The sequence below is a fragment of the Heterodontus francisci genome, chromosome 17 (assembly GCF_036365525.1).
Source record: "Heterodontus francisci isolate sHetFra1 chromosome 17, sHetFra1.hap1, whole genome shotgun sequence".
NCBI lineage: Eukaryota > Metazoa > Chordata > Chondrichthyes > Heterodontiformes > Heterodontidae > Heterodontus > Heterodontus francisci.
The window spans coordinates 17,273,039-17,294,215 of NC_090387.1; the positions used below are offsets into that span (position 1 = coordinate 17,273,039).

The 21,177-nt window shown below is 43.4% G+C and overlaps 1 protein-coding gene across 3 annotated transcripts in view; it reads right to left on the reverse strand.

Annotated features, from left to right (window-relative positions):
- Positions 1–21,177, reverse strand: part of wwox (WW domain containing oxidoreductase) — a 1,122,031-nt gene that overhangs the window by 1,047,082 nt on the left and 53,772 nt on the right. The window lies entirely within an intron of this gene.

The following is a 21,177-nucleotide window of genomic DNA, read 5'->3' on the forward strand; positions in this document are numbered from 1 at the left end:
GTAACAAGAAAAGGCCCAACCATCTCTCTGAACATCAATGGCACCACCATAAGAATCCCTCATCATCAACCTTTTGGATGTTCCCAGAAACTTAAATGGACCATCTGTATCAATACTGAGGCTGCAGGAAAAGGACAGAGACATGGCACTCTGCAAAGAGTGACTCGCCTCCTGACCCCTTAAAACTGTCCCGGCTACCTACAAGGCTATCAGGATTGATAGGTTAATACCTATCAGGATTGTGGTGGAATAATCACCACTCACTGGAATGGGTGCAACTTCAACAACTGGGAAGTAACTAGAAGTGAACATTCTGCTGGATTGGCATCCCTGCCACTTGACAATATCCATCCCCTCCATCGCAGATATACTGTGGCTCTAGTATGTACCATCTACAAGATGCACTGAAGTAACTGATCAAGCTTGCTTCAAAGGCACCTCACAACTAACAACCTCTAACACTAGGAATGAGAAAAACATGATCAAAACATCACCACAAGAAAATCGCCATCTGCAAGCTCACTTTAAGTCGCAGACCATCTTGACATGCCATTCCTTCATCATTGAATCGCAATTGTGGAATTCCTGACCCAGCAGCAGCTGTGCAAATGACCACAACAGTTCAAGGAGAACCCCCATTCCACCCTCCCTCCCCCACAAACTTGGCAGGGCAATTACAGATGGCTAATAAAAATTCAGCTTTGCCAGCATCACCTAGGACATTCCAGGAACAAAAATGTACATTAGCCAAAATATAAATTAAGTGCATGTGTTTTAAAGCAGATTGTTAAAAAAAATTAGAAATTGTAGAACAGGAAAAGACCATTTGGCTCATAAAACTGAACCCTTCCAGGACGACTTATAATTCACCTTGGACCTATCACTGATTTCACGTTACCAGAGATAATCGAGCAAAATTTGAGAACATGGAGCCATCCCACAGCTCCATTATTCCACCCTCACTAGCTATCCTCCACAGATTTCACTTTGCTTCCACACCATTTTCTCCCTCAACAGCACAAGAATGACTGTGTCTCAGAAATCATCTCAGTGCACAGCTATCTCAACAAGCTTAGATCCTACTCCATTATTTATTCAGCTCCTTGCTGAAGGAGTTGAACCAGCATCACGATCAAGAAACTCTCTCAATCAGGTCATTACTAGTGAAACAATTTCAATCAGGATACTTTGTTCTAGAAAAAAGGAGAATTCTGCTGACTTGTCCATGTAATTTCCAACCTATTTTGAATTTGGGATATTCACACCACAGATCACGAATTTACATTAAGCAAACTAATGTCTGCACTGCATGTGAAGGAGGTAGTTTGGGAAGCGAATAGATTTTAAGGGTTAATCTCAAGATTAGTTTGCATTTTGTTTAAATTTAGCAATTAATTGAAATACCTCTTTCTGATAAGAGGTAAGTTAGGTTCCAAAGAAGGGTCACGGACCCGAAACGTTAACTCTGCTTCTCTTCCTACAGATGCTGCCAGACCTGCTGAGTGGTTCCAGCATTTCTTGTTTTTAATTTCAGATTTCCAGCATCCGCAGTATTTTGCTTTTATTTTAAGTTAGGTTTCTTGCAGTTTTAAACAGGATTTTGTGAACACTCAGAGTAGCTGTAGCTAGTTAATTAGGTAGCTAGCGTAAACTGGTTTCTGAGCTCCAGCAGAGCTGACACAGCATTGTTTTCAGAGTATAAATTCAGGGGACTCTCAGTGCTGCTTGTCTGCACTGAGTGTGAAGAAGGGAGTTTGGTAAGTAAGGGAGTTCGGTAAGGAGGGGAACCATAAATTAAGAAAAAAATAAATTTGACTGCACTGAGAGCTGCTTTGAGTGCACAGAGTGTAAAGTGGGGTTTGGTGCATGAGGGAAGGCTCCTTTATTTCTTGTACCGTTTTTCAGCCTCTAGAAGCTGCCTCCATCTTTGGTACAGGGGAAGAAGCTGATTGGTGAGTAACTGTTAAGTTATTCTACTTCTCATTGTAATAAAAAGTTTTTAAAGTTACGGTATGGCAAGTCAGCTCGACCAAGTGGAATGTACATCCTGCGGTATGTGGGAAGTCATGGACACATCACGTATCCTAAACGAACACATCTGCAGGAAGAGGCACTGACTGCAGAAGCTCGAGCTCCAGGTTTCGGAACTCAAGCGGCGGCTGGAGTCACTGTTGTGCATCCGCGAGGTAGAGGACTATGTGGATAGCATGTTTAGGGAGGTGGTCATACCGCAGGTTAGGAGCATGCAGGCAGAGAGGGAATGGATGACTGCCAGGCAGTCTAAGAAAATCAGGCAGGCAGTGTAGGAGTCCAGAGTCTATCTTGCTTGCTAATTGGTTTTCCATTTTAGATACTGGTAAGGGCGATGATTCCTCAGGGGAGTGCAGCCAGAGCAAAGACCGTGGCACCATGGGTGGCTCCACTGCACAGGAGGGAAGGTCCAATTAGAGGTAAATGGGTCTGATCTAATTGACATTATGGAAAAGTGGCTACAGGATGACCAAGACTGGGAACTGAATATTCAAGAAACCTGTGTGCCGTTTTGGTCTCCTTAAGGAAGGATGTGAACGCGTTGAATGCGGTTCAGAGATTTACTAGATTGATACCTGGACTGAGCGGGTTGTCTTATGAGGAAAGGTTGCACAGACTGGGCTTGTTTTCACTGGAGTTTAGAAGAGTGAGTGGAGACTTGATTGAAGTAAATAAGATTCTGAACGGTCTTGACAAGGTGTGGAAAGGATGTTTCCTCCTGTGGGTGAGTCCAGAACTAGGGAGGCACTGTTTTAAAATTAGGAATCGCCCTTTTAGGATAGAGAGGAGGAGAAATTTTTTCTCAGAGGGTTGAGAGACTTTGGAATTCTCTGTCTCAGAAGGTGGTGGAGGCGGGGTCATTGAATATTTTTAAGGTGGAGGTAGACAGATTCGTGTTAGGCAAGGGAATCAAATGTTATTGGGCGTAGGTGAGAATGTGGAATTCGAAACAGAAACGTATCAGCCATGATCTTATTAAATGGCAGAGCAGGCTCGACAGACTCAATGGCCTACTTCAGGTCCTAATTCATATGGACATTTAGGAAGAACAGGCAAAAAGGAAAAGGAGGTGGTTTGCGCTGATAATAAGGGTCTTATCAGTACTTCAGTAAAGGTGGATCTCAGGTCACAAGAACAAAATGTGGAATCTGTTTGGGTGGAGCTAAGAAACAGCAAGGGTCAGAAAACATCGGTAGGGGTTGTTTATTGTCCAAACAGTAGTAGGTGTGGGGCCTGGTATTAATCAGGAGATTCGAGGGGCATGTAGCATGGGTAATACAGTAATCATGGGTGACCTCAATCTGCATATAGACTGGGTAATGAGCACTCATGCTGTGGAGGACGAGTTTATGGAGTGTGTTAAGGATGGTTTTCTGGAGCAGTATATTGAGGAACCGACTCGAGGATAGGCTATTTTAGATCTAGTATTATGTAATGAGAAAGGGCTAATTAATAATCTTGTTGTAAAAAAAAACCTTTAGGGATCAGTGACCATAATATGATAGAATTTTAGATTATATTTACATTATATCCCCAAAGGGATCAAAGGGTATGGGGAAAAAGCAGGAACAGGTTACCGAGTTGGATGATCACCAATGATCATAATGAATGGCAGAGCAGGCTCGAAGGGCCAAATGGCCTACTCCTGCTCCTATTTTCTACGTTTCTATGTCTATGTTTGAAAGAGAGGTAGTTCAATCCGAAGCCAGGGTATTAAATTTGAACAAAGGAAATTATGAAGGTATGAGGGCCAAATTGGCTGAGGTGGATTGGGAAAATGCATTAAAAGGTATAACAGCACATAGGCATTGATCATCTTTAAAGAAATATTACATAGTTTACAGCAACTATACATTCCTTCAAGGCACAAAAACCCCAAACGTAAAGGCAGTCAACTGTGGAAAACAAAGGAAGTTAAGGATTGTACAAGATTAAAAGAAAATGCCAATAAAGTGGCCAGAAACAGTGGTAAACCTGAGTATCGGGAGGATTTTTAGAATACAGCAAAGAGGGACGAAGAAATTGAAAAAGGGCGAATAGAATATGAATGTAAGCTAGCAAAAAACATAACAGACTGTAAAAGCTTCTATAGGTACATAAAAAGGAAATTTATGGCTAAGACAAATGTGGGTCCATTACAGGCAGAGTCAGCAGAATTTATAATGGGGAATAGAGAAATGGCAGACAAGCTAAATGATTACTTTGTGTCTGTCTTCACTGAGGAAGATACAAGAAATCTCCCAGAATTAGAGATCCAAGGGATTCAGGAGAATGAGGAACTGAAGGAAATTAGTTTTTTTAAATTCGTTCCTGGCATGTAGACGTCGCTGGCTAAGCCAGCATTTATTGCCCATCCCCAACTGCCATTGAAAAGGTGATGCTGAGCTGCTTTCTTGAACCGCTGCAGTCCATGTGGGGTAGGTACACCCACAGTGCTTAGTTTAGTTTAGAGATACAGCACTGAAACAGGCCCTTCGGCCCACCGAGTCTGTGCCGACCATCAACCACCCATTTATACTAATCCTACACTAATTCCATATTCCTACCACATCCCTACCTGTCCCTATATTTCCCTACCACCTACCTATACTAGGGGCAATTTATAATGGCCAATTAACCTATCAACCTGCAAGTCTTTTGGCTGTGGGAGGAAACCGGAGCACCCGGAGGAAACCCACGCAGACACAGGGAGAACTTGCAAACTCCACACAGGCAGTACCCAGAATTGAACCCGGGTCGCTGGAGCTGTGAAGCTGCGGTGCTAACCACTGCGCCACTGTTCGGAAGGGAGTTCCAGGATTTTGATCCAGCGACAGTGAAGTAACAGCAATATAGTTCCAGGTCAGGACGGTGTGTGTCTTGGAGGGTAACATGCAGATGGTGGTATTCCCAAGCATCTGCTGCCCTTGTCCTTCTAGTTGGTAGAGGTCGCAGGTTTGGAAGGTGCTGTCTAAGGAGCCTTGGTGCATTGCTGCAGTGCATCTTGTAGATGGTACACACTACTGCCAATGTGTGTCGGTGGTGAAGGGAGCTAATGTTGGTGGATGGGGTGTCAAACAAGTGGGCTGCTTTGTCCTGGATGGTGTCGAGCTTCTTGCGTGTTGTTAGAACTGCACCCATCCAGGCAAGTGGAGAGTATTCCATCACACTCCTGACTTGTGCCTTGTAGATGGTGGACAGGATTTGGGGAGTCAGGAGGTGAATTACTTGCCGCAGGATTTCCTAGCCTCTGACCTGCTCTTCTAGCCACAGTGTTTATATGGCTACTCCAGTTCAGCTTCTGGTCAATGGTAACCCCCAGGATGTTGGTAGTGGGGGATTTGGTGATCGTAATGCCATCGAATAGCATGGGGAGACAGTCAGATTCTCTCTTGTTGGAGATGGTCATTGCCTGGCACTTGTGTGGTGCAAACGTTACTTGCCACTTATCATCCCTAGCCTGAATATTGTCCAGGTACTGCTGCATTTCCACACGGACTGCTTCAGTATCTGAGGAGTCGCAAATGGTGCTGAACATGGTGCAATCATCAGCAAACATCCCCACTTCTGACCTTATGATTGAAGGAAGATCATTGATGAAGCAGCTGAAAGTGGTTGGACCTAGGACACTACCCTGAGGAACTCCTGCAGTGATGTCCTGGAGCTGAGATAACTGACCTCCAACACCACAACCATCTTCCTTTGCGCTAGGTACGACTCCAACCAGCAGACAGTTCCCCCGCCGGCCCCCCCACCCCCAATTCCCACTGACTCCAATTTTGCTAGGGTTCCTTGATGCCATACTCAGTCAAATCCTGCCTTGATGTCAAATGCAGTCGCTTTCACCTCACCTCTGGAGTTCAGCTCTTTTGTCCATGTTTGAACCAAGGCTGTAATGAGGTCAGGAGAGCTCAGTGGCCCTGGCGGAACCCCAACTGAGTCTCAGTGAGCAGGTTATTGCGAAGCAAGTGCCGCTTGACAGCACTGTCGAGGACACCTTCCATCACTTTCTGATTATTAAGAGTAGACTGATGGGGCAGTAACTGGCCAGGTTGGACTTGTCCTCCTTTTTGTGTACAGGGCATATCTGGGCAATTTTCCACATTGCCGGGTAGATGCCAGTGTTGCAGCTGTACTGGAATCGCTTGGCTATGAGCATGGCAAATTCTGGAGCATAGGTCTTCAGTACTATTGCCGGAATGTTGTCAGGGCCCATGGCTTTTGCAGTATCCTGTGCCTTCAGTCATTTCTTGATATCACGTGGAGTGAAACGAATTGGCTGAAGTCTGGCATGTGATGCTGGGGACTTCAGGAGGAGAACGAGATGGATCATCAACCCGACACTTCTGGCTGAAAATTGCTGTAAATTCTTCAGCCTTATCTTTTGCACTGATGTTCTGGGCTCCCCCATCATTGAGGATGGGGATATTTGTGGAGCCACCTCCTCCAGTTAGTTGTTTAATTGTCCACCACCATTCACAACTGGATGTGGCAGGATTGCAGAGCTTAGATCTGATCCATTGGTTATGGGATCACTTAGCTCTGTCTATCACATGCAGCTTACAATGTTTGGCATGCAAGTAGTCCTGGGTTGTAGCTTCACCAGGTTGACACCTCTTTTTGAGGTATGCTTCTGGCATGCCCTCCTGCACTCTTCATTGAACCAGGGTTGGTCCTCCAGCTTCGTAGAGTGGGGGATATGCCGGGCCATGAGGTTACAAATTGTGGTTAAGTACAATTCTGCTGCTGCTGATAGCCCACAGAGCCTCATGGATGCCCAGTTTTGTATTGCTAGATCTGTTCTCAATCTATCACATTTAGCACAGTTGTAGTGCCACACAACACAATGGTGGATAGCCTCAAAGTGCAGATGGGACGTTGTCTCCACAAGGACTGTGCGGTGGTCACTCCTACCAATACCATCATGGAAAGTATGTCATGCGGCAGGCAGATCGGCGAGGACGAGGTCAAGTGCATTTTTACCTCTTGTTGGTTCCCTCACCACCAGTCACAGACCCAGTCTAGCAGCTATGCCCTTTAGGACTCGGCCAGCTCGCTCAGAAGTGGTGCTACTGGTGAGAGACAATGAAATCCCCCACCCAGAGTACATTCTACGCCCTTGCCACCCTCAGTACCTCCTCAAAGTGGTGTTCAACATGGAGCAGTACTGATTCATCAGCTGAGTGGGACAGTAGGTGGTAATCAGCAGGTTTCCTAGCTCATATTTAACCTGATGCCATGAGACTTCATGGGGTCCAGAGTCAATGTTGTGGACTCCCGGGGCAACTCCCTCCCGACTATATACCACTGTCACCGCCACCTCTGTTGGGTCTGTCCTGCCGGTCGGACAGGACATACCTGGGGATGGTGATGGCAGTGTCTGGGACATTTTCTGTAAGGTATGATTCTGTGAGTATGACTATGTCAGGCTGTTGCTTGACCAGACTGTGGGACAAGCCCCCAGATGTTAGTAAGAAGGACTTTGCAGGGTCGACAGGGCTGGGTTTGCCGTTGTCGCTTCCAGTGCCTAGGTCGATGCCGGGTGGTCCATCCAGTTTCATTTCTTATTGACTTCGTAGCGGTTAGGTACAACTGTGTGGTTTACTAGGCCGTTTCTGAGGGCATTTAAGAGTCAACCACATTGGTGTGGGTCTTGAGTCACATGTAGGCCAGACCAGGTAAGAACAGCAGATTTCCTTCCTGAAAGGGCATTAGTAAGAAGATTGTATTGGAGAAATTAATGGGACTGAAGGATGACAAGTCCACAGGACCTGACATTCTGCATCCCAGTGTGTTGAAAGAGATAGTTATGGAGATAATGGATGCATTGATCATCTTCCTAAATTCTATAGATTCTGGAACAGTTCCTGCAGATTGGAAGGTAGCAAATGTCACCCCATTATTTAAGAAGGGAGGGAAACAGAAAACAGGGAATTACAGACCTGTTGGTCTTACATCAGTCGTTGGGAAAATGCTAAAATCTATTCTAAAGGATGTGATAAATGGACACTTGGAAAATAATGATCTGAGGAAGTTACTAACAGAATTGATAAACGGGAGTCTGTGGATGTGGCATATTTGGATTTTCAGAAGGCTTTTGATAAAGTCCCCCACAGGTGGTTGGTTAGCAAAATTAAAGCACATTGGACAGGAGGTAATATACTGGCATGGATTAAGAATTGGTTAACAGGCAGAAAGCGGAGGGTAGGAATAAACAGGTCATTCTTGCATTGGCAGGCTGTGACTAGTGGGGTACCACAGGAATCAGTGCCTGTGCCCCAGCTGTTCACAATATATATCAATGATTTGGATGTGGGGACCAAATATAATAATATCTCCAAGTTCACGGATGACACAAATCTAGGTGGGAATGTGTATTGTGAGGAAGATGCAAAGCGGCTTCAAGAGTATTTGGACAGACATGGTGAGTGGGCCAGAACATAGCAGATGGAATATAATGTGGAAAAATGTGAGGTTATCCACTGTGGTAGGAGCTACAGATGTGCAGAGTGTTTCTTAAATGGTTAGTTTAGTTTAGAGATACAGCACTGAAACAGGCCCTTTGGCCCACCGAGTCTGTGCCGACCATCAACCACCCATTTATACTAATCCTACACTAATTCCATATCCCTACCACATCCCGACATTTCCCTACCACCTACCTATACTAGTGGCAATTTATAATGGTCAATTAACCGATCAACCTGCAAGTCTTTGGCATGTGGGAGGAAACCCAAGCAGACACAGGGAGAACTTGCAAACTCCACACAGGCAAGGCTGCGTTGCTAACCACTGCGCCATTGTGCCGCCCTGTGCCCGTAAGAGATTAGAAAGTGTAGATGTACAAAGAGACCTGGGTATCCTTGTCAATAAGTTACTGAAAACTAACATGCAGGTGCAACAAGCAATTAAGAAGGCAAATGGTATGTCGACCTTCATTGCAAGAGGATTTGGGTACAGGAGTAGTGAAGTTTTGCTTCAATTGTATAGAAGCTTAGTTATACTGCACCTGGAGTACTGTGTGCAGTTTTGGTCCCCTTCCCTTAGGAAGGATATTATTGCCATAAAGGGAGCGCAACTAAGGTTCAGCAGACTTGTTCCCGGGATGGCGGGACTGTCCTATGAGGAGAGATTGGGGAAACTGGGCCTGTATTCTCTAGTGTTTCAAAGAATGAGAGGTGATCTCATTGAAACCTACAAAACACTTAAAGGGATAGACAGGGTAGATGCAGCTAAGATATTTCCCTTGGTTGGCGAGTCTAGAACCAGGGGACACAATTTCAAAATAAGGGGGAAGCCACTTAGAACAGAGCTGAGGAGAAATTTCTTTACTCAGAGGGTTATGAATCTTTGGAATTCTCTACCCCAGAGGGTTGTGGAAGCTCAGTCATTGAGTATGTTTAAAGCAGAGATTGATAGATTTCTAAATACCAATGATATAAAGGGGCTTGAGGATAGTGTGGGAAAAAGGCACTGAAGTGGATGATCAGCCATGATCATATTGAACGGCGGGGCAGACTCGATGGGCTGAATGGCCTACTCCTGCTATGTTCCTACTTTTTCAATGCTTTTGTTGTGAAATCACAATATTGCTCAATAATTGAACATCTTATTTCAGAGAAGGGTTGCTCAGAATTCAGAAGAAGTGGTTTAAACATTATTGGCGATAAAGGTCATGTTTAACAATTTTCAATTCCCCCAATTTCACCTATCACAATGCTGTCATGCAATCTGCTTTTGGAGAGCTGTAAAGTAGAGATAAATCACTGAATTAATGGCATCCCATAACAAGCTGCAGGTAAGGTCTAAGTACAATTTCAAAGTTTTGTTACTTCAAACATTTAATGGAGAGTAGGTTTAATGCTTGCCTTTTTCAGAACCCAATAACCTTCAAATTTCCAAACATAAAACTGCACATTTGATTTAAACCATTTGCAATCAACAGATATAGCAGTACCTGCAGTCTTGTATGCACTTGCTAATTAATATGACAGCCAAGATCTCAGTATCAACATAGTGTGAAAATTCCTTTGAGATGGTTGTTTTTTTTTTAAATGGTTTGAAAGATGGACCAAAACAGTATGTGAAAAAAATACAGTTCTATGCAAATGCAAGACAAGAATAAATTCCAATGTAATGCTGTGGTTTAACTATTAACTATTTTACTAAGATACAAAATGACAAATTTTAGCCTAAAATTTACCTTACCTTAGAATGTCAATTTAACGATATTAAAATGCAAATTGAAAAGTACTGCCCTTTTAGAACATACAATTTTCTCCACAGGAAACTTGAATTATTAGTAAAATGAATAGAACGAAATCTGTACATCAACCATGAAGGTAATAAACAAAACAACTTTTTTAACTCTGTGTACTCCTAATTTCTTTAACAACTAAGGATTTTTATGAGTCGTCCTTGGGATGAAACCAAGTTACCCTCGTACAAGTTGTAATTTATGCCTAATATTTTTTTTAAATAATATAAATATTCCCCATACCTCTAGAGAATACAAAGCCAACATAACACTAACCTAATTTAGCCTCTCTCCAGTTTAGTCCAATTACATACACACTGACTTTACCACAATTCATCGCTATAATACACACCTGTAAAATGGGCTCAGGTTGCATGTTGGCAGGTGTACAGAGCTACGGTCTGTGTAATGTTATTTAGATTCCAGATCCGTCTCTAACCTGCTGCTCTTTTTTGACCTGTGAGCTGTGGAGAAGATCTGGAAAAAAATCTACATCTTCTTTCAAACTTGGCTTCAAATTCCTCGACATCTCAACACCAAAGCGCTTTTTTTTATTATTCGTTCCGGGGGGTGGGGGGGGTGGGTGTGAGAGCATCACTGGCTATGCATTTGTTGTTCATCCCTAATTGCCCTTGAGAAGATGGTGGTGAGCTGCCTTCTTGAACTGCTGCAGTCCTTGGGGTGTTGGTACAGCAACAACGCTGTTAGGAAGTTCCAGGATTTTGATCCAGCAACAGTGAAGGAACGGCGATATAGTTCCAAGTCAGGATGGTGTGTGGCATGGAGGGGAACTTGCAGGTGGAGGTGTTCCCATGCATTTGCTGCCCTTATCCTTCTCGGCGGCAGAGGTCACAGATTTGGAAGGTGCTGTAGAAGGAGCCTTGTTGAGTTGCTGCAGTGCATCTTGTATACGGTACACACTGCTGCCACTGCGTCGGTGGTGGAGGGAGTGAACGTTGAAGGTTGCGCATGGAGCGCCAATCAAGTGGGCTGCTTTGTTCAAGATGGTATCAAGCTTCTTGAGTGTTTCTGAAGCTGCACCCATCCAGGCAAGTGCAGAGTACTCCATCACACTCCTGACTTGTGCCTTGGAGAGTCAGGAAGTGATTTACTCACCACAGAATTCCGAGCCTCTGACCTGCTCTTGTAGCCACAGCATTTATGTGGCAGGTCCAGTTAAGTTTCTGACCAATGGTGAGCCCAGGATGTTGATAGATGGAGATTCAGCAATGGAAATGCCATTAAACGTCAAAGACAGATGGTTAGATTCTCTCGTTTAAGATAGTGATTGTCTGGCACTTGTGCGGCACAAATGTTACTTGCCACACATCAGCCCAAGCCTGGATGCTGTGCAGGTGTTGCTGCATATGGACGAGGGCTGCTTGAGTATCTGAGGAGTTGAGCTTCTGCTCTGAACTACACTGGTTATACCCTAAGACCCAACTTCTGTCTCTGATTTGCTGGTCTTTTGCAATAAAGTAAATTTCATCAGTCTACTGCCCTTCCCCCACCACCACTGTGATTGAGACACCTCAGTCTCCTGGTGAACCTACGACTGGCCACTGATAAATACTAGTTTTTCAACTTCAGTCTATTCCTGGCCAGAAGAACAAATCTCAAGTGCTTCTGGATTTTATGGTATCCTCCAACTTTATCATCTTTTTTATCCTACAACTGACTCTGCACACTTCCTGGATCCTCATTCCTATGAAAATATGTGCATCAGTGAATCCTCCGACACTCTACCTTCAAACAGCTTCTGGACTTCACTCGCTACACTTGTCTCCAAAAACTCGGGAAAACAGCTCATTGATGCTCCATGCTGATTCCACCCGACCTAAGTCATCACTATCCCACCAAGGGACCTCTGACTTTAATTCTAGACTCTTATTCACTTAAATTATTTCCTATTACCATTTACTGTCATGTTTTTATGTACCCTACTTTTTATGTAACTTGAGCTCTAGCAGAGTCAATTCACGTGCATATTTTGGCTGCCACTCCAGACCTGAATCCATCAATCTATAGTAAAAGCTTTGCTATCCAGCACTTTACCAACCAGAAAGCTCTACTATCCAGAATTTCCAAAATCTTCCCAGGCTGGTTTCCCAATGCCAAGTTTTCCCAGAGTGCAGCCAATTGTTCTCAGCATTACTGTACTGTAGTTAGTGATGCTCCAGCCAGTGATCTTGGTGGCATTGCCAGCAGACCCTCTTGTTACATCACTGTGCTTATGCAGTATCGCCATTTATCCCTTATCACCTTCTGCATCAAGTGCTTTATTGCAATGTATACATTAAGTTTACGACTCAAGAACTCTATGCATCTTGACTGCCTCAAGATTTCTGTATTGTACATTAGAACATTACAGCGCAGTACAGGCCCTTCGGCCCTCGATGTTGCGCCGACCTGTGAAACCATCTGACCTACACTATTCCATTTTCATCCATATGTCTATCCAATGACCACTTAAATGCCCTTAAAGTTGGCGAGTCTACTACTGTTGCAGGCAGGGCGTTCCACGCCCCTACTACTCTCTGAGTAAAGAAACTACCTCTGACATCTGTCCTATATCTATCACCCCTCAACTTGAAGCTATGTCCCCTCGTGTTTGCCATCACCATCCGAGGAAAAAGACTCTCACTATCCACCCTATCTAACCCTCTGATTATCTTATATGTCTCTATTAAGTCACCTCTCCTCCTCCTTCTCTCCAACGAAAACAACCTCAAGTCCCTCAGCCTTTCCTCGTAAGACCTTCCCTCCATACCAGGCAACATCCTAGTAAATCTCCTCTGCACCCTTTCCAAAGCTTCCACATCCTTCCTATAATGCGGTCACCAGAACTGCACGCAATACTCCAGGTGCGGTCTCACCAGAGTTTTGTACAGCTGCAGCATGACCTCGTGGCTCCGAAACTCGATCCCCTACTAATAAAAGCTAACACACCATATGCCTTAACAGCCCTATTAACCTGGGTAGCAACTTTCAGGGATTTATGTACCTGGACACCAAGATCTCTCTGTTCATCTACACTACCAAGAATCTTCCCATTAGCCCAGTACTCTGCATTCCTGTTACTCCTTCCAAAGTGAATCACCTCACACTTTTCCGCATTAAACTCCATTTGCCATCTCTCAGCCCAGCTCTGCAGCCTATCTATGTCCCTCTGTATCCTACAACATCCTTCGGCACTATCCACAACTCCACCGACCTTAGTGTCATCCGCAAATTTACGAACCCACCCTTCTACACCCTCTTCCAGGTCATTTATAAAAATGACAAACAGCAGTGGCCCCAAAACAGATCCTTGCGGTACACCACTAGTGACTAAACTCCAGGATGAACATTTGCCATCAACCACCACCCTCTGTCTTCTTTCAGCTAGCCAATTTCTGATCCAAAGCTCTAAATCACCTTCAACCCCATACTTCCGTATTTTCTGCAATAGCCTACCGTGGGGAACCTTATCAAACGCCTTACTGAAATCCATATACACCACATCCACTGCTTTACCCTCATCCACCTGCTTGGTCACCTTCTCGAAAAACTCAATAAGGTTTGTGAGGCATGACCTACCCTTCACAAAACCGTGCTGACTATCGCTAATGAACTTATTCTTTTCAAGATGATTATAAATCCTGTCTCTTATAACCTTTTCCAACATTTTACCCACAACCGAAGTTTTATTCCTGATATACCTATAGAAAGCCTTAGGGTTTTCCTTGATCCTATCCGCCAATGACTTCTCGTGTCCTCTCCTTAGCTCTCCCTTTAGATCCTTCCTGGCTAGCTTGTAACTCTCAAGCGCCCTAACTGAGCCTTCATGTCTCATCCTAACATAAGCCTTCTTCTTCCTTTTGACAAGCGCTTCAACTTCTTTAGTAAACCACGGCTCCCTCGCTCGACAACTTCCTCCCTGCCTGACAGGTACATCTTCTTGTTCTTTACACGTAATCATTTCTCTGAAAATTAAAACAACCGCATTGTATTGCCTTTGATCATACACATGATTACCCGGCACCTGAAGTCCGGCACTTGCTGGATAACAAAGCTTGTACTGTATTTCCACTTTTGTTCTTTCTCTTTACCCCTCCTAGACTCTCTTCTATTGTCATGGCTCCTTTTGCTTCTCCGCTCTCAGGCTGCCCTCCCAATTCCCTAACCCAACCTTTCAGTACTCTTCGACGTTCCTGCCGTCCCAGGCTTGACTCCCTATTAGATAAGCCTACAGTTTCACTCTCTGCCTCTCTTGACATCCTCTGATGGGCTCATGGAGACACTAGGCATTAGCTCATTATCAGCAGCATTCCAATGGCCCTATCTGACTCAACCAGTGTGCCCGCCAAGGGCTAATTTTGCCAATCTTATTTCTGTCCAACTCACCTGCCCACTGCTGGCCCTGTGGACTCTGCCAGCACATCAGCTCTCACCACTCTTTTTTTTCGCATCTCCCTTCTGAATGTTCATTCACTTGTGAATAAGACCCTTGCCATTCAAGAACTTATTGCGAACTGCAACAACATCATGGCCTTAACGGAAACCTGGCTGAGGGGTGATGATACTTTACCACTTAATGAAGCCTCCCAGCATGGCAACATCTTCCACCACTTGCCCTGCCAAGACCGTCGCAGTGGCAGTGTGGTGCTTATCACCAGATCACATCTTGCCCTGACCCCTTACTCCTCTGGCACTTTGACACTCTGCAGCAAGTGTCTGCAGCTTGAGAAACTTCAGCTCAGAGTCACTGAGCTGGAGGCTGAGCTGCTGACGCTGCAATGCATCAGGGAAGAGGAATTACTTAGACATTTTGTTCCAGGAGGTGGTCACACCCCTTAGGTAAAACAGAACTGAGATGATCAATGGTCAGAAACAGGAGGGTGCAATTGCAAGTCAGGCAGGTATGGGGAAATCAGCATGTCGCGATGGAGGATCCTCAGCACCTGATTTTGTCCAGAGGTACAAGGTGCTTGCTACCCGTGTGGATGAGGAGAAGGACTGCAAAATGAATGAGCGGATTGGCATGGCACTATGGTGAAGGATGCTATTCAAGTGGGGGCAGCCAAGAGGAATGTATTAGTGATAGGAGACTGTACAGTCAGTGGAAAAGATACTATTCCCTGCAGCCGCGACCAGGAGCACAATATTTCAGAAAGATGGACAGAATGACAAAGAAGGAGGGGTAGCCCTGGTAATTAAGGATGACATAAGGACATTAGTGAGAAAGGGTCTAGTCTCAGAAGATCATGAAGTACCAAAACAGCTCTTTTGAAAGTCACAAATGACATCCTATATGATTAGAACAAAGGTAATCTTTCCTTCCTCGCCCTTGCTGACTTGTCTGCAGCCTCTGACACGATTGACACCATCCTCCTCCAATGCCTTTCTACTGACGGCCAGATGGGTAGGACTGCTCTCACCTGGTTTCATTTTTATCTGATCATAGATAATCACCTGCAATGGCTTCTCTTCCTGCCCCCGCACAGTTACCTCCGGTGTCCCCCAGGGATCTAGCTTTGGCCCCTCCTATTTCTCATCTACATCCTGCCCCTCGACGAAATCACCCAAAAGCACAGCATTAGTTTTCACATTTACACTTACGGCACTCATCTCTACCTCACCACCACTTCTTGCAGCTCCTCTACTGTTGCTAAATTATCAGATTGCTTATCCGACATCCAGGACTGGATGAGCAGAAATTTCCTCCAATTAAATATTGAGAAGACTGAAGCCACTGCTTTCGGTCCGCGCTCCAAACTCCTTTCCCTAACTACCAACTCCATCCCTCGCCATGGCAACAGTCTGACCCAGAAATGAGCTTCTGATCTCATATTCATGCCATCACTAAGACTACCGATTTCCACCTCCATCTCAGCTCATCTGAATCCTCATTCATGTTTGTTACCACTAGACTTGACTATTTCAACATACTCCTGGCTGGTCTTCCACATACTATTCTCTGTAAACTTGAGTTTATCCAAATCTCTGCTGCCCTTGTCTTAACTCGCACTAAGTCCTGTTCCCCATCATCCCTATGCTTGCTGACCTACATTGGCTCCCAGTCAAGCCACGTCTTCATTTTAAAATTTGCATCCTTTTTTTCCAAATCCCTCCATGCCCTCTCCCTTCCCTATCTCTGTAATCTCCTCCAACCTCACAACCCTCTAAGATATCTGCACTCCTCTAATTCTGGTTTCTTGTGCATCCCTGATTTTAATTACACCACTGGTGGCTGTGTCTTCAGTTGCCCAGGCCCCAAACTCTGGAATACCCTCCCTACATCTAGCTGCCTCTCCACCTCGCTTTCTTCCTTTAAGACACTCTTTAAAACCTCTCTCTTCGACCATGCTTTTGGTCATCCAACCTGATATCGCCTTTAACAAAAGCAAAATACTGCAGATGCTGGAAATCTGTAATAAAAACAAGAAATGCTTGAAATACTCAGCATGTCTGGCAGCATCTGTGGAGACAGAAGCAGAGTTAAAGTTTCAGGTCAGTGACCTTTCATCAGAACTGGCAAAGGTTAGAAATGTAATAGGTTTTAAGCAAATAAAGCAGAGGTGGGGCAAGAGATAACAAAAGGGAAGGTGTTGATAGGACAGGGTCACAGAGAATAACTGACAAGGTGGTCATGGAGCAAAGGCAAACAGTATGTTAATGGTGAGCTGAAAGACAAAGCGTTGATGCAGAGAGGGTGTTAATGGACAGAAAAATGAACAGCCCTGGCCCAAAGCACAAACATGAAAAGAACAGTGGGCAGGCACATGGTAAAGCAAAAATGAATGAAGAAGTAAACTAAAATTTTTTAAAAACTAAAAAGGGGGGCCCATCATACTCTGAAATTATTGAATTCAATTTTCAGTCCGGCAGGCTGTAGCGTGCCTAATTGGTAAATGAGATGCTGTTCCTCGAGCTTGCGTGGATGTGTTATTTCCTTTTGTGGCTCAGTGCCAAACTTTGTTTTCTAATGCTACTGTGAAGTACCTTAGGATATTTTATTAGGTTTTTCTTTTGGGCCTCCTTATCTCGAGAGACAATGGATACGCACCTGGAGGTGGTCAGTGGTTTGTGAAGCAGCGCCTGGAGTGGCTATAAAGGCCAATTCTGGAGTGATAGGTTAAAGATGCTATATCAATACAACTGTTGCTGTTGTTGATGCAAAATGCCATTTCCTGGTGTTTATTCAATTTTTTTTTTTTTAATTTGATCGTCAGCTTGTTGAATGATTGATAATTGGCAGGAGAATCACAAAATTCAATAGTTCTTTTACATTGTTGAACATAGGTAGAAAATGGGCATTTCTAGCTCTTTAATCCACCAACAGACCTGTTCTGACAACCTATACAATCAACTGATCACTCGTGTCTACGTGGTACCCATTGTTGATCAGACCACTGGCAAGGGAGATCTGTTAGTACAAGTTGCATTAGATTTTGCTCACTACAATCATTCTGCACCAGAACTATCCAAGGCTATGGGAGTAAACAAAATATATCATGCTTGAACAGTATGTTTTGAAGGAACAGATCAGAATTTTCAAATTATAACTTAAGACAAGAGTACAACTTTATCTGTCATAAACCATTTGAGTTCTTTAAAAATGATCTTGTCAGAATTTGGTTTCACTTACGTAGAGACTATTAAAGGAGTCAAATCGAGTTACAGGTTCTACAAACTTCCAAGTTTATCACTGCTTTTTGACAACTTATAATTTTCTATTTAGATACTCCATTTGACCTCCCCAGGTTAGAGAAGTAAAGACTCTCTTAAGAATCATTTTTAATGGCTGTTGCAAGTCTGAAGAAAATACTGTTCTTTGACTTTTAATGAAAACACAGCTATGACTCTGTGCATTTTTCTCTAAGCCAACTAGAACAAACTATCAGCACTGAAGCATCTATGTTAAAACCCCACATTTGGGCAAGTAGCAGTTTGAATGAAAGCCCATGCTTGTGACCTCTACATTTATTCAACACATGGGAGCCATTTGAACTCTTGCTAACTCATGGAATTCCAAGTTCATCTTTTTCTTCAAAAAAATGTGGTGCTAGAAATTTACATTCAAATAATACAAACCAGTTTTGCTTCAGGTTCTTTTTTGCTCTACCAGTTTTATCCCCTTATCTCCTGAAGGCAGAAACTCTTACTGAGATAGTTTCAAATGTAGTGTAAATAGCTTCATATAGTTAAGCTATGTGCCTGTTCCACCTTCAACAACGAACGTCTGCAGGTTATTTGACATTGCATCTAAACCATGCCCTGAACAGACATCCACAGACACTCACTTTGCAACAAGAGTCAATAAACAACATTCATGAGTGTCATAATAAAAACAGAAAATGCTGGAAATACTCAGCGGGTCTAGCAGCATCTATGGACAGAGAAACAAGAGATAACGTTTCAAGTTCCGACGAAAGAACATCAATCTGAAACATTAACTAGTTTCTCTCTCCACAGATGTTGCCAGACCTGCAATGCATTTTCAGCATTGTCTATTTTTATTTCAGATTTCCAGCATCTGCAGTATTGAATGTTCAGAGTGCCATGTTGGCACCGTATTTCTGTCCCCATCCCTGAGGCATTAATGCAAACTGTAATGGAGACAAGTTAATACAGTACCTGTTGTCTGCCAAAACTGGGTCTGCTTATTGGTGTAGCTTGCGTCACACTGGATGGTGCCTTAACCACCAAGCCAAAACTATGCCTTAGTGACTTGACAGAAAATGCAAATGAATAAACTGGAAAGTAGCCACTGAATGAAAGACTAAAGAGACTCTAACATGCAAGTATAACAACACAGTAGAACACAGGGTAGATTCAATCGTTACCTAAATAGCGAGAAGACAGCCAAAATATCACATTTTCTGTAGTGAGTTTTGGTGACTGGGAAGATTTATTATTGCTAGGAATAAGCAGCCAGAGTGAAAAGCAGATGGCAGATACCAATTTTTGCAATCTTTTTCTGGCAAGACTTCCTTAATGAAATATACAAAATGGAGATAGACATATCTATACTATAATTCTCAAGTAACTACAGAAAGAGGCTTTCAAAAGATGGTTGCGACCAAGTTAGTGAGCCATTCCAATAATGTGTAGCATAAAAAATGAAAAAGGATCAAAATAATCACCCATTTTAAATGTTTGATAAATTGAGAAACCAAGCTTAAGGACCAAGATCTATTGCTCGAGATACAACCAAGACTGTAAAGCTAACAAAGTGCAATTCAAAGTCAAACTTGGATGTTAAAAGATTGTAATTGTAGGAAAAGAAACCAAAGGCAAAACTTGCAATTATAAAGTGCCTTTCACGACCTCAAGACATTCCAAAGCACTTTAGTCAATGAAGTACTTTTGAAGTGTATTCACTGTTATAATGTAAGAACTGTGATAGCTAATTTGCACACAGCAATCTCCCACAAATAGCCATGTGATAATGAGCAGATAATCTGCCTCAGGTGTTACAAATGCTTCCTTTTTTGTTAAATTTTGAGAATTTGTCTTCAAACTGAAAAGGGGTCCAGAGGTCACCAGCAGGTTTCCTGGACTTGGCTTGTAAACAAGCACCTGCTTGCAAATAATTAGCCAGCTTGTTTTTTTTGATGTGGAGAAAATGTCTACAGAGAAGTGACAAGTCAATATTCACAGGGGTCAGGAGGCTTGATTCTTGTGACATTGTTTTAGTTCGGCTTTGGAGTAAGTTGGAGTGTGAACTGTTTTGAAGACAGTTGGTTTTTGCCTGCTAAAGAAACCCGGCTCATCTCTCCTCCTGTATTTGAAGAAACCCTACATATCGAATGTGTGGGAACGGAAACCCCGTTGCTGCATTTCTGCTTTAAGACCTATCTGAAGCCTCTGTAGCAGCATTCCTTGGAAAGCCTACCCAAACTGATCTCCAACATCACTTGGAAAGAACTGTTCTAAGAAGATCCCATGACAGCTGTCTGTACACATTTGGGATGCCAAAACAAACAATGGACATCTTTCCATATCTCCTCTTTTTTTCTTCAAGAATGAGCAAGTATTCAGCCTAAGTGGGTTTTTTTGGTCTGTTTTTTTTTTTAACAGAGCTCTAAAACAAAAATCCCTTTTATTTTTGTAGTTAACCAGAGACAGTGCCCAAGATAAAAAGGAAACTTTTATATTTCAATGCTTTACTTCATTACTGGTTAAGACTGGTTTATAATAAACTGATAATTTTGTTGTTTATTGAAGAAACCTGGTTGGTGTGTTTTATTCTGGGAATAATAGAGTCTATGATTGACTGTATCTGTAAGTGGGAAAATTTAAATATATGTTGTGACCTTTGGAGAAGTGGGACTAGAATAAACAATGAGCTCCTCCCACGTCGGTCGTACACAGGTGATACTGGATGATGGATAAATATTGGTTCGGACAGAGATATAACTCCTGTGCTCTTCTTCAAATAGTGCCATGTGATCTTTTACGTCTACCTAATAGAGTAGACCGGGCCCCGGTTTACCATCCCATCAGAAAGACAGCATCGCCAACAGTGCAGCATTGTCAGTACTGCACTCAAGCGTCAGACTAGATTTTTGTATTCAAGTCTCTGCCACAGGGCTTGAACCTAAGACCTTATGACTCAGAGCAAGAGTGTTACTTGTGGGAATGGAAGTTCATATTAACCGAGTACCTGATTGCTTGGGCTGTTTGTGGAAAACAGTTTTCTGCCGAGCAAGACAGCATTGCATAAGTGGGCTTAAGGCTAGACTATCTTCTCAGATAACGGGTTGATGGAGTGTGTGACATTTACTCAGCCATATCTGTGATGGTCTGGAAAATCATTAATTTGGGTCTCTTGTACTTTTAGTAACAAAATGATCAGAGGCACTCAAAAAGGTAATATAAGTATGCCAACAAGGTGACCAGAAAGGATTGAGAAGGGCATTATT